The following is a 12,969-nucleotide window of genomic DNA, read 5'->3' on the forward strand; positions in this document are numbered from 1 at the left end:
GATCTCGTGGTACATGTCTTCACATACAACCACTATACCTACGGGGGCGTTTGCATAGTTTCAGCAAGCTCTTGGCTATTTTACCAACCAGTACAATTCACAGACCAGCGCAATAAATTGTTTTAGACTATAATTAGAGTACTGCTCAAAGGTTACTATGAGTATGACATGCGATTATCAGTTCTACAAAATGTCTATTAATTAATAGTTAGATTGATAAAGTTCTTTAGATTTATTGAATAATCTCGGTCAAATTGAGTGGGTTCCTTGTTACAGCAAGACAAGAATTCAAACACATTTTATTCTATCAATAATTCATTTCAGTCATATTCAAGATTACAGTCGAAACATCCCATGAAATGCTTACTCTAAAATCTTTAAGTAAACGGTTGTCAACATTGCAGTTCGTCTCCTGGCCATGTTTTAGAAACCTTGCAGTCATTCGATCTGCAGACACAGCTTGGCAGCGAATCCGTCGCTGTACGAAGATTCATCTGCAAGTGCAGGCCCAAAATTGTTGAATGCAATGCCCTAGCCTATAATATCTGAATTACACCATCTTAAATCAAAACTCGTCCAGTTCATGCTCTCTCTCTTCCTGATAACCTGTAACCACCCATCAGGGGCTACTCTTCTCAATTTAAACTGGCTGCTTTGCTAGAGGAATGACAGAGATCTCCTCTCCGTGGTCTGGGTGGTCACACGATGCACCAATTACGAAAGCGATGCCAGCTATTTTAAATAACCTAACAGTTAAGACTCGGTTTTGATATTAAAACTGTTCGTGTTACAGGGTTATGGATATACAAATATTGTGTCAATGAAGATCACAAATAAAAGGTACAAAATACTTTCGGATGATGCAAATAAAATGGAATCATTACAGACCTGGCTGACTATCTAATTCTCTATTGTGTTCACAGTAGTTCAAGCCTAACATAATTGAAGATTCTAATAATTTAAGCATTGATCGTTGAAACACAGTTCAACAATGATCAAATAACCTAGCAGTAAGGTTGAAATATAGTACAATCGAAAGTATAACTAAATACCAATATCATAAAACCGTTAATATCAATAATCAAATGTCGAATTCATAGTGCAGCAAAAACAGCAGAGAGATAATCAATGACTTCGTACTCCTGGTTATTGTAGGCTTGCATGAAGGATTCCAGAAGGGAGTCGTACCTTATCCACTTGGCAGCTCTCTGGGGTGGAGGTCTTCTCATCAGCCTATCCGTGATCTTCTGGTCTGTTAGTCCTTGCTCTAGTTTGAGGGCTTCAAGGAATTTCCAGATGGTAGGATTTGAACACTGGACGAGGCTGCGGAAGCCATTATGTCATCCTTCTGCAAGGTTCAAAGAGCGTGGGAGACCAGTTAGACAGCAATCGTACTGGTTCCAGGACAGGTGATCGAAGCGAGCAGGTCTGTTTGGTGTTCCCATCCACGTGGACTCAAAGTATAATGTAAAGACATCCATATCTGCGGAGAGGATAGGTCTAACTCTAAGGGTCTGCCATGCGTAGTGGACGTCACCAGGAGGGATGAAAGGTAGAGCTCCGATCCGTTGGAAGGCTTTCCGGATGTCGGATCCAACCACCTGATACTCCGGAACAAGGTCGGAGCGAGCGAAGTTTCTCCATAGAGCCTGTTTGAAGTGGAAGTAGCAGCCACGTAGAGTAGCCCCGGGCCAGACAGCAGTGACACTGTTCCGTAGCCCAGCTTCATAATCGCAAAGGGCGGTGTCTGGATGGAAAGGTCCAAAGCGATCCAGTTCTTCTAGTAGGTTTGTGTAGTGTTCTTGCCGCTTTCCAGGGAGAAGACCAAACGCCAGAGGAAGTCTGTAATTGTCTGGGGTGATTCCATGTACTGTCAGGAGTTGGGTGAATAGATTGGGTGCCACCTTTTTTTGTTTTGTGTTGCTGCGCTGAGAGGTGTTTATGTTGGTCGGCAGCTTTCTGCTTCAAATCTGCTCTGAACTCTGCTTTCTTAGCTAGAATTTCTTTAGCTAGGCAAATTTTGTCTTTCGCACGTACGTCTCCTGAGGAAAATAATTATTATTAATAGTCAAACATGAATCATAACACATAGAGGGGGGTTTGGTCGTTGATTACGTTATCAACATTTTCTTTTTTACCCTCTAGAATAATAACAATTTGACAATATTTTAATTCAAATTCCACTCAATTTCACTCTGATAGTGATAAAATTTAGAAATTGATCGAATATCCGGCTATAATACAGCAGGGTGTCATAATTATTGGCGTGTAGACAATTTTGCGTAAAATTTTAGCCCACCCAAGCTTTTAGAAACGATCATTACTTGACTTCTGAGTGTCAGTTTCCTATGGAGTCTTGATCATTCAAGAAATAATCCTTCATACTACAGTTTAGTCTAAAAATGAAGTCCGAAAGAAGTTAAATTTTGTCGATAATCACGACGAAAGAGAAAAATTTGGATTACTGGACTTAAAGCCTTCGGCTGCTTACCCTAAATTCCGGGATGAGTCCGCCTGACTATATTTTATTGCGTCAGTTAGAGGAGAAAGAGAGCTTTTATAAAATCTATAGTTTTCTATATGTTTCGCTATCGCCTGAAGAGCTGTGCACTTTAGTCTAAAGAATAATTTCAGAAAAAATTCACCGAAAAAAATTGCACATAAAATCTCTTACTTCTTCGTAAATCTAACCAAGTATGGAATCGACCCTTTAAATAACGGCCTAAATTATGGGTTTTGAGGTACATCAACACAAAATTCTGAAATCAAGAAAAAGTTCAGACGATTATCTACAGACCAGTTTTTGAATTTTGAAATTTAGATATTCAGAAGTAAAGTTATGACCCGGCGAAAAATATTGATTTCATCATAAAATACACATAAAATTTCAAACACGCCAATAATTCTGACACCCTGCAGTAGTAAGTAGTTTAGAAGTTGCTTGGCCGGATATCATAACAATGATTTCGGCTCATCATCATAGCATGATCAGGGTAGCATGAAACGTAGAAAAAGTGTTTTCTAGGAAAATAGTCAAGGGGGGGGGGATCAGGCCATGATTACGTACTTTTGCTGTCAGGAGGGCCGGGGGGGTTGGGTCTTGATAACGGTTGATTACGGAAGGGGGGAGGCCAGGGGGGTAAAAATTTGTAAATGCGAGTATTACCGCGCGGCGCTAAAAATTATTCAAAAATGTTGACACTTATAGTCAAGGATCTGACGACATTCCCGTCTATATAACTTCCGCCCCGGGGTTTGAGACTTGGAATACCTCAAGGGACCCATTAGAAACAAATTTGGCTTGGGTAGAAATTTTGGCTATGGGGCAGTTTTGCGCAATTGACCACGCCCTTTTTTGGCGCTTTTGCAACTTTAGAATCAAAATAACTCCGCTTCTAATTGGAATTAGAAGCTCAGCTTGGCTTTAAAGTTGTTCAGAATCATCACATTTAGGGGGGTAGAGCATAATTTTAAAGTCAACAGACATCGGGTTGTTGAGTTATGTGACCACACCCTTATTTACCCTCGCGAGTCGTGATTTTCACACTAAATACGAGATATCTCGGCTTCTGATTGAGCTACGTGCTCATCCTGGGCATTAAAATGTTCAGAATCATCACATTGAGTAGGGTAGACCACAATTTCAAAGTCCTCAGATGTCAGGTTGTTGAGTTATTAGGCCCCAACCTGTTTTTACGCTCTTGCGGGTAGCGATTGCAGCGCTTAAAATCAAAATAACTCAGCCTCCAATTGAAGTTAGGAGCAAAACTCGGGCAGCAAAATGTTCACAATCATCACATTGAGTGGGGTAGAACGTAGTTTCAAAGTCCTCAGACGTCAGGTTGTTGAGTTATTAGGCCCACACCATAATATTTATGCTCTCGCGAGTCGCGAGTCGAAACTTAAAATCAAAATAACTCGGCTTCTGATTAGAGTTAGGAACTAAACTTGGGCATAAAAATGTTCAGAATCATCACATTAAGTGGGGTAGAACGTGGTTTCAAAGTTCTCAGGCGTCAGGTTGTTGAGTTATTAGGCCCACACAATAATATTTACTCTCTCGCAAGTCGCGAGTTGACACTTAAAATCAAAATAACTCGGCTTCTGATTAGAGTTAGGAACTAAACTTGGGCATAAAAATGTTCAAAATCATCACATTGAGTGGGATAGAACTTAGTTTCAAAGTCCTCAGACGTCAGGTTGTTGAGTTATTAGGCGGAACCCTATTTTTACGCTCTCGCGAGTCAACACTTAAAATCAAGATAACTCGGTTCCTGATTAGAGTTAGGAACAAAACTTGGGCATGGAAATGTTCAGAATTATCACATTAAGTGGGGTAGAACTTGGTTTCAAAGTCTTCAGACGTCAGGTTGTTAAGTTATTCGACGGAACCCTATTTTTACGCTCTCGCAAGTAGTGATTCTATGCTTAAAATCAAAATAACTCTGCTCCGGATTAGAGTTAGGAATTAAACTTGGGCATAGAAATGTCCAGAATTGTGAACATTTTTATGCCCAAGTTTAGTTCCTAACTCTAATCAGAAGCCGAGATATTTTGATTTTAAGTGTCGACTCGCGACTTGCGAGAGTAAATATTATGGTGTGGGCCTAATAACTCAACAACCTGACGTCTGATGACTTTGAAACTACGTTCTATCCCACTCAATGTGATGATTCTGAACATTTTTATGCCCAAGTTTTGTTCCTAATTCTTATCAGAAACCGAGTTATTTTGATTTTAAGTGTCGACTCGCGACCCGCGAGAGCATAAAAATAGGGTTCCGCCTAATAACTCAACAACCTGACGCCTGAGAACTTTGAAACCACGTTCTACCTCACTTAATATGATAATTCTGAACATTTCCATGCCCAAGTTTTGTTCCTAACCCTAATCAGAAGCCGAGTTATCTTGATTTTAAGTGTTGACTCGCGACTCGCGAGAGCATAAAAATAGGGTTCCGCCTAATAACTCAACAACCTGACGTCTGAGGACTTTGAAACTACGTTCTATCCCACTCAATGTGATGATTCTGGACATTTTTATGCCCAAGTTTAGTTCCTAACTCTAATCAGAAGCCGAGTTATTTTGATTTTAAGTGTCGACTCGCGACTTGCGAGAGAGTAAATATTATGGTGTGGGCCTAATAACTCAACAACCTGACGTCTGATGACTTTGAAACTAAGTTCTATCCCACTCAATCTGATGATTCTGAACATTTTTATGCCCAAGTTTAGTTCCTAACTCTAATCAGAAGCCGAGTTATTTTGATTTTAAGTGTCGACTCGCGACTCGCGAGAGCATAAAAATAGGGTTCCGCCTAATAACTCAACAACCTGACTCCTGAGAACTTTGAAACCACGTTCTACCCCACTTAATGTGATGATTCTGAACATTTTTATGCCCAAGTTTAGTTCCTAACTCTAATCAGAAGCCGAGTTATTTTGATTTTAAGTGTCGACTCGCGACTCGCGAGAGCGTAAATATTATGGTGTGGGCCTAATAACTCAACAACCTGACGTCTGAGGACTTTGAAACTACGTTCTACCCCACTCAATGTGATGATTGTGAACATTTTGCTGCCCGAGTTTTGCTCCTAACTTCAATTGGAGGCTGAGTTATTTTGATTTTAAGCGCTGCAATCGCTACCCGCGAGAGCGTAAAAACAGGTTGGGGCCTAATAACTCAACAACCTGACATCTGAGGACTTTGAAATTGTGGTCTACCCTACTCAATGTGATGATTCTGAACATTTTAATGCCCAGGATGAGCACGTAGCTCAATCAGAAGCCGAGATATCTCGTATTTAGTGTGAAAATCACGACTCGCGAGGGTAAATAAGGGTGTGGTCACATAACTCAACAACCCGATGTCTGTTGACTTTAAAATTATGCTCTACCCCCCTAAATGTGATGATTCTGAACAACTTTAAAGCCAAGCTGAGCTTCTAATTCCAATTAGAAGCGGAGTTATTTTGATTCTAAAGTTGCAAAAGCGCCAAAAAAGGGCGTGGTCAATTGCGCAAAACTGCCCCATAGCCAAAATTTCTACCCAAGCCAAATTTGTTTCTAATGGGTCCCTTGAGGTATTCCAAGTCTCAAACCCCGGGGCGGAAGTTATATAGACGGGAATGTCGTCAGATCCATGACTATTAGGGGTTTTATCAGTATAAACAGATCGCGCCAGGGGCAGACAGAAGATGAATCCGAGTTCGTGGAAACATTTGTGTCCGATTTGGAAACATGTTTTTGGCTGTATATGTCCGTAAACAGAGCTGGATTTACCCTGGGATGATACAGTGGCTTGAGTACTAACATTTTAAGCTTCCTGTGAAATATTTCTATGATTCATAGAATGAACGAAATGAACAAAAAATGAACATTATCCTAGAATAGCCTAAAATGAGCTGAAACCTGGTATCGATTGGTATTGATACCACAAGTGTCCCTGAGAAGTTTGGTGGGTCTAACATGTTCAGAAAGGGCTCTGGGGCAATGTTTCCATTTTGGTGTCAGAGTAGTTGAGCTCGTGGAAACATTTGTGTCCGATTTGGAAACATGCCCTTGTAGCTGCAATTATGCCTGAACTGACTTGGATTCGATCTGGTATGGTAGAAAGACATGTGTACTAATACAGAAGATGAATCCGAGATTGTGGAACCAGATGATACGGTTTTTGAGGCATTTTTATACGGTCATTTCAGTCTGTTAAAGTAGTTTCAGAGTGCTGGAAATGGTTTCACGGTGTAGGGGGATGTGTTTACTAACTATTTTGACGTCAAAATTGTCGCCAGAGGCTCCCTGAGTCATGGAATGAACAGAATGAACAAAAATGAATTTTTTTTCTAAAACTCGTCGGATTGCCCCAAAACAGGTCGGAATCGTTTGGTATTGACCCTTATAGTGTTCCTACAAAGTTTGGTGGCCCTAGCACTCCCAGAACGCCCACTAGAGACTTGATTCCATTTCCGTATCAAAAAGCTGGTTCCTGAGTATCCGATATTGATATCAAAACCATAATCACCCCCTAAAATGTCACGTGCACCACCCCTAAAACTTCAGGTAATATACAGGTTGTGTAGTACTCAGAATGTTGCTCAATTATTAATTTTTAACTACTTCTGGGACTAATATACCTATTTCTGAGAGGTGTAGACTAGAATTTCTCTCTCTGTTGAAAAGAAATGGTGGAATTTAGTCAATTTACTTTTTGTGACATTTTGGGGACTTTTTTTTGAATACCCAGAACTTACGGCAAAACAGTAACTCAGTCAACAAAATTAGCAACTGTAGATATCTAGAGTTAGATTATCTAGTTATAAACTAACAATTGGCACAAAATAAATGGATTCTATGTGATTTTAACCTTGTGCAAATTGCATGTTTTAATTGCATTTTTTGGGATTTTTAACATCATCCTGCATTTTAGCAATTTTAGTGACCTGTAGTTAACTAAGCCAACCCAGTAATCGATCTGACCTTCTCTAAAGACTAGATTTGACTGCTTTTAGCAAAATTGGAAACATTTGTGTCCGATTTGGAAACATGCCCTTGTAGCCGCATTTATGCCTATTGCCTTGACTGACTTGAAATCGATCTGGTATGGTAGAGGGTCATTTGTACTAATGACAACATTTATATGCAATTTATAAAGCAACATAAGGTCTCCAGTGCTTCATTTTATAGACATTGGCAAAAAACTATTTTTTGGCTCAGCGAACCAAAAATGGCACTGAATTTTGGTAACTTGAACTAGGAAGGTCGTAGAGACTTGAATTTTAGCTTAAAATGACCGCAAACATCATATTTATATACAACTTATAAAGCAATATAAGCCTTTTAATGCTTATTTGTTAAGATATTGACAAAAATCGGTTATTTTGGTTGCACGCGTGAGGAAAAATACCAAATTGGGGAACAATTGTTGGTCTTTTTTTTTAAAGTTTTGTGCTCAAGTTATTAAAATGTGCTTTGCAGTTGTAGATCGGGTGTTTTCTTCCAATATGGGTTTCGGTATAAATCAGGAAGCACCCGGTTCATGGGTGATAGGGGTTAAGAACCCTAAAATGTCAGGAGATGGGCGAGACAATTGTCTGAATTTGGTTATAAAATCACTCTTTGCTAGGGTTAGCTTTTTTTCCGCTACAGCGATCCGATTTCTAACTACTAATCATCCCCCTCTACATCATTCTCTTTTAGATACGTGATTTCTATAAGTTCTTCAAGGTACATACGGCATGATGTTAAGTCTGGTGGTTACAATTCGATAAAATCAGTATTTACAAGCAAAAAACTGCCCCAAATTTCTCCTCCGAATATGGTCCGCTAGTTCGAAATTATAAACGTTATTGAGACATTACATTAGGGTAATTTACCACTGAGACCAGATGTAGTGATCTAGATTCAGATAAAGCGAAGAAGGTGCATATATGAATTAAAAATCGATTTAATTGGCTATCAATTATAATAATTACCAGGCATGAGGATATTTTTCCTTCAAACGATCCAATTCCACCACACTGGATTTGTGCTTCATTTTAGCATAGTTGATCTTCGCTTTAAAGATGTCTACGTCTTGTTTCTTCTAATACCCTGCGGTTAAGATAATTTAAATTAAAGGTTTAGTTAATTGGAGAATTTAAAAGCTTACGAAATTAACTTCGGGATAACTTCTCAACTGCACAAAATATCCAAGTTAACAACCATTTAAATTTTAAGCAATTTAAATGGTTGTGAGCAATTTAAGCGTCTATTTCTTTATCCATGGGAATGTTAGCCTTAGTTTAAGCATTTATTTACGTTCATATAAGGGTCAAAACAAATAATAATATTGGAGTGCTACTAATGGAGCTGTTGTGACTGCCACACCGCACTCATCGTAAGAGCTACTAACTTTTTTATGTCAATATCAGCATTACCAATCATCTAAGATTCTAACCACCGAATTGTTTCTGTTGCAGATATAAATCTTAGTGGGCTTAGTTAATACTCGAGAATCTGGCAAAGGTCCTGCCTTCAATGGGACTTCCACGAATGTGGTGATTCTGACCGTTCTGATGACAAAGATAAGCGTTTTTCCTAAGCGCAAAAGGATTTTCCTAACAAAAGCAGTTAACATTGCTGTGCAAAACTTTCTACTTACTAGTCATTTCACTTTCACTGTCAAGTGTCAGGACACGTCATTTTAGTGTCATTTAAAAAACATGTCCTTAGTAGGCTGTATCAAAAACCACAAACAATAATTTATTCACCTTCTAAATAGGTGCATTAAGTCATAGGACTCCCAATTGACATTTAAATAATTGTTAAATTGAATTTTTTGTTCAATTGAGAAATTGTCAATAAATAGTTAAAATAGCACAGTTACCTGCATAGTTGACAAGTTCATTAATGTTGTTTCGGTGAACAGGGCGTTCTTTCTCATTCATTTCGTATCAGGCTGAATTTGATTATCATTATATTTACGCTTATTTATAATTGTACCAATCAAAATCATGTGAAAAGCTTGTATATGTTATAATCCAAAATTAAGTCTCACGCTAGACAAACCATCTGCATCCTGTGAGAGCATCTTTGATTAGAAGATCTTTGGGGTGATCTTGGCAACTCTTTCTAAGCATAGTCTGGATCTATAAACATGTCAGCTTCTTGTGGTGATAGTAAAGTTATAATATTATTATTATTATCTTATCTAAAATAGCTAATAGTTTAGTTAATTATTAACAGGCCCCATAACGTGGGCAATAACATCCTCTTTACAAGCTGAAATATATAGTTCGGAATTAATAGTTCAGGAAAATAATTCAGGGTAGAGCGATAAAAAGGCATGTAGTTCTAATGTACCTTCACAATAGTGACTTTAAATATATCAAGCAAGAGATTAAACTGCATTAGAAAGGAAAACAAATTTTTTTAGCAGAGGTACTGAAATGATTGTTATCTAAAATGAGTACCCTTAGGACACGTTAAATAGTGCATGAACCATAAATATGTTTGAACCATAAATTAATTATCCGTAGTGGGTAAATGTGTTCACACTTCCATTGGATGATGAGTTAAGTGGTCAGTTGTACAATTGTGCAGTTCCAAATCGGCAAGCCAATACTGAAAGTAAAAAACGAGTAGGAAAACAAAATAGTTAGGATAACAAGATCCTATGAAAAAACTGCTGTATCAATTATTAAACATTGATGAGACGTGTTAGATAGCTGCTTTAAATAACATTACGGGAGACAAGAGTAAATTACGAACAAAACAGAAAGGACATCGGAACATGGTTTCTCACATTTGTGTAATGAAATGCTATGCTAATGGTAGCGCTCGATCTGTTATGCCTTTAAGTTTAACCGCGCGCACTGCACACGCCAATTGTCAGAGTGTTTTTCACCACTAAAATGTGCTACTCCTGTTAAATTCAAAACTTTCTTCTCACTGAAAATGCTAATAAATTTTATCGAACAGTATTTTTGGGTAAAAATATTTCCAAATGCGACCATAAAATACCTTTAAATGTTTGCGCGCGAAAATCTATTGTTTGTAAATTTTTTTAAATGTATACTGAGAAAATTTTTAGAAATGGTTTGTGATTTCTTATGATATTATTATTAAAAGATTTTGATTATAAAAAGTTCTACATATTGTAATGTATTAAAATGCATTATATGTGAGGCGTTTCTTCATACTTACTTGCCGAAATTGCCTGAAACCTTGAAATGTGAAAGAATAATAAGCATTTAAAAATGAGATCCAAGAACCATTTGAATGTCAAAAAGATTTTAAACCAGGTAACTTTAATTTACAATTTAAAACACTTTAAAATGGCGATGACGCACGTTAATATATAATGGTCAAAATTCCTTATAATATATAAACAGTTTTTATTTTTTTAACGATTATTGGCGGGTCGAAAAGTAATATAAAAAATAAACTCTTCGATATTCAGTATTTGTTAATTATTACCTAAAGACCTCGGTAGTAAGCCTTTAGTTGTCAATAATTATAAACACATTCAACATTAAAAATAGAGGTATGGCGGAACAAAAGGCTAAACACCGCTCAGCAGTGAGAAAGTTACAATACTTTTAAATTTTAAAATAGTATTTTCAATGGGACACAAAACAATCAACATTTTACTCAAATTTTAGTATAATTTGAACCTGAAAAGTGTTTCGAATATTTTATTCATTAGCTGTTATCTTTAATTTATTAAACGATATGAATTAATTCATAACTTGATGCGCGGTTTTGGGTAATGTTGTGCAGTGCGCGGCCGAAATTGTGACAAACAGAAGGAAATAACTCGTCATCAAAATGTATCGCGCGAGAATGTTTTAGTAGACGCGCATGTGACGTCACAAGTGAAGAGCTCGCAGTGGGATTAACAATGGTCAAGTTTTAACAACTTGTCACAATTGATCAAAACAGTTGTTTCGTGTTTGCCTTGACACACGTTGCAACCCCTTTTCGCGCGCGGCGGCCTCCGACCACAAAAGGCCGGCCGGAGTGCACGAGAGAGGTAAACAACGTGTAGCAATGTTTGCCCGTACTTCCTCAAGGAAACATTTTACTTTTAGCCCTATTATATGTTGTATGTCATTACTGGGCCGCGCTCAGCCTGTCATTCCGCCAAATCTATATATGTTAATGAACATAATAGCCTGGGGTCCTCAGGTTAGTATGTCAGGGTATCACTGGGCGGCGCTCAGCCTGTCATTCCGCCGAATTTCTATTTTAATTTTATTATGAACATAATAGCCTGGGGTCCTCAGGTAAAGTCAGGGTGGTGATTCGGAGTCAGGGTCCAAAAATGCATCAATTATAAAGTACCGTGGGTAATCTATTTATGATTTACCCGACGCTACTTTACCGACCCGACAGGATGATATATGATTAATCACTCTACACTTGACTGTCACGTGACTTTTTCAACCGGCCGTTCTCTAGCTGGCCCTGAACGACTATTCGAAACCCTAACCCTCAATTATCTGATCCCAGCCCTAACCCTAACCTAATCCCTAACAAAAGCATATGCTGAAACCCTAACCCTAACGATAAATTCGACCAACTTTGAACTTCCTTAAATTATATATATACGGTAATATTATATCACGTGATCAAGACAGTTTTTCGCCAATATCTCGCCAGGGGAGCATTTTAACCCTATGTCATGGGGGTGATTTTGAATCAGCGTACGAAAATACATTGATTGAAGTTGGTTTCAACTGTCGGGGGTTCTTTTAGAAAAATCTCGAAGATCGACTGTAAAGTGATTTAGCACGCTCGGACCCGACGCTTAACTTTTTTGTTTTCACTAGTTCCGTGAGAGAAGCAAGCGGGGTTCGTAGATTACCAGCAAACTGTACTCTCAGTCTCAAAAAATTAGGTGCACTCATGGAAGAGCTGCATACGATCCACTGGCACTACTTTTTATTCAAAAGTTTTTATTCAAAATTTTAATATTAGCCATGATCGACGGTCTAATATTTGAAACAAATATTTTACGAGTATCACCTGTGGCCGTTGTACTTGTAGTTGTATTGTGTATTGTAAAGTTATAAAATTATCATATTGTATTCAATATTAAATATTGAATACTTTACTTAAATTTGGCTGATCAACAGCTCAACTAGCCCAGTATTGTAATAAAACTACAACTGCAGTTGTCATGTAGGTTAATTCCTATCAAGACCGTCGACGAGTCCAACTCGGCGCACGTTTTGCCTTTGGCCTTGGTAGGTTCAAGGTTGTAAACCTACAAGGCGCGCGCCGAGTTGGAATAGTCAAATATTTGGAACAAATATTTTACGAGTATCACCCGTTATATTAACTATATTAATTAGTCCAGCCATCTTACCTATATAATTGTAGCTTTACAACCTACCAGGACGCGCGCCGAGTTGGACTCGTCGACGGTCCTATGGAACAGATATTTTACGAGTATCACCCGTTAACTATCTAATTGCAATTATCGCTC

At 38.2% G+C, this 12,969-nt stretch overlaps 1 long non-coding RNA gene across 1 annotated transcript; it reads right to left on the reverse strand.

The window, feature by feature from the left end:
- Positions 1 to 297: 297 nt before the first annotated feature.
- LOC134818553 (uncharacterized) lies at positions 298 to 10,271 on the reverse strand. The gene is made up of 4 exons (XR_010160672.1): positions 9,546 to 10,271; positions 9,364 to 9,435; positions 8,471 to 8,588; positions 298 to 2,042 (listed from the first exon to the last, which is right to left on the reverse strand). It is a non-coding gene; the product is annotated as an uncharacterized LOC134818553 (long non-coding RNA).
- Positions 10,272 to 12,969: the final 2,698 nt, after the last annotated feature.

Source organism: Bolinopsis microptera, chromosome 7, assembly GCF_026151205.1.
Source record: "Bolinopsis microptera isolate Bmic1 chromosome 7, MBARI_Bmic_1.0, whole genome shotgun sequence".
Classification (NCBI taxonomy): domain Eukaryota; kingdom Metazoa; phylum Ctenophora; class Tentaculata; order Lobata; family Bolinopsidae; genus Bolinopsis; species Bolinopsis microptera.